Raw genomic sequence first — 1,616 nt, forward strand, 5'->3', positions numbered from 1 at the left:
TGCCCCTTTGAAATATCTCCATGATTTTGTGCTGTCTCGCTGTGCTCTTCTCACCAGGATGAATTACTTCTACTCAACCTCCTTCAGATTTCATCTGACAAAATATTCATTAAGAATCACTTTGCATAACCATGCACTTCGCAGCTCTCGTTATTTGGTTTTCCTGGATGCCTTTCATACAAAAAAACGTTCACAGCAACTTGACTTGAAAAAGAAAACCGCGCTCCTTTTCATTATCCCAATGCAACCTACATTTCAGTCCACAGGCTTGAACTATTCTTTGAAATTTTGTAATAGCGTCTATGCATATGAACTGACTATTGGAGCTCCAACGATAGCTGTGATCATCTGAAAACAACACCACTGAAATGCCGTTGATGACAGCGACGAGAGTGGGATTTGAACCCACGCGTGCAGAACACAATGGATTAGCAGTCCATCGCCTTAACCTCTCGGCCACCTCGTCACAGATGCAGAAAAAGCTATTACCTTATGAATAATTGAATTGTGTAAATTATGCAGAGCAGCAGATATTTCTCCCTGGTGTTGGTGAAATGATAAATAACACAGTACGGTTCCAAGACTATGGTCTGACCCCTGGGTTGTGGGAAAAGTGCACTCCCACTGTCACATGATGCACACAGTGATCTGAACAAAAATGAGGAAATGAATATGTAACAAGGTCTGTTGAATTCTGTGAAGATTTGAAGTCAACGGAATGAAGAACCCGAGACAGCAGGAAGTGTTCTTGCAATAAAGAGTTGGAGAAAGCTCTTAAGGATAGTGGAATAAAGGGATATCGGGATAAGGCAGGAACAGGATACAAATTGAGGATCTTCAGCCATGATCATAATGAATGGTGGTGCTGGCTCGAAGGGCAGAATGGCCTACTCCTGCACCTGCTGTCTATTGTAAATTGCCTGTGATGAATTGTTTTCCAGACTGGAGGAGAGTGCCTCGTGCTCAATGGAACACCTCAATAGGAACACCTAACTTCCGCTCAGATGTTTTTGACAGGCACTTGTGTACAGAACAGACAATTTCAAAATCCTAAATATGGCTAAACTGACAATTGAACTCACCAATGCAAAAACCTTGATCTGTATCATTTTCCTGGGCCGTGAGACACCAAGTCACTGTATGATCACAGCAACACAGTGAGCAAGTGTCAGAAGGAAAATGAGTGCAGTGCCAGAGCGCATGCTGGGAGCAGCAGTTGACGCACGGGGAAGTGCATTTCCCACAACAGGAACACTTCCCAAACAGCGGACTGCGGTGGAAGAATTCAGACGAAGTTTACACTTTGAAATTTGATGCCAGAGACACAATGGAGACCTGTCATTGAGTCTGTTCATGATGAAGATTTCAAAATTTCTACAGATGCAAAACAAAATAAAAAGCTAACGGGTTAGTGAAGGCAAAAGATGAAATGGTACATTTCATCAATCTATCCATCTTTACAATGAGTACCTCACCATTTTCCTCACGCGGGGACAGAACCACTGGTGAAGATGATCACAAAATCCCCGTTACTAGCCATGGAATCAGAGAAACTCGGTTTCCCAAACGTTAAGGTAAAACCAGGAATGTGGAGGTAAGCATTAATGTGTTGCTCC

The 1,616-nt window shown here is 42.8% G+C and overlaps 1 non-coding gene across 1 annotated transcript; it reads right to left on the minus strand.

Moving 5' to 3' along the window:
• Positions 1-384: 384 nt before the first annotated feature.
• Positions 385-466, minus strand: trnas-gcu (transfer RNA serine (anticodon GCU)). Its single transcript has one exon. It is a non-coding gene; the product is annotated as a tRNA-Ser (tRNA).
• Positions 467-1,616: the final 1,150 nt, after the last annotated feature.

Source organism: Chiloscyllium punctatum, chromosome 1 (assembly GCF_047496795.1).
Source record: "Chiloscyllium punctatum isolate Juve2018m chromosome 1, sChiPun1.3, whole genome shotgun sequence".
NCBI classification, from domain to species: Eukaryota; Metazoa; Chordata; class Chondrichthyes; order Orectolobiformes; family Hemiscylliidae; genus Chiloscyllium; species Chiloscyllium punctatum.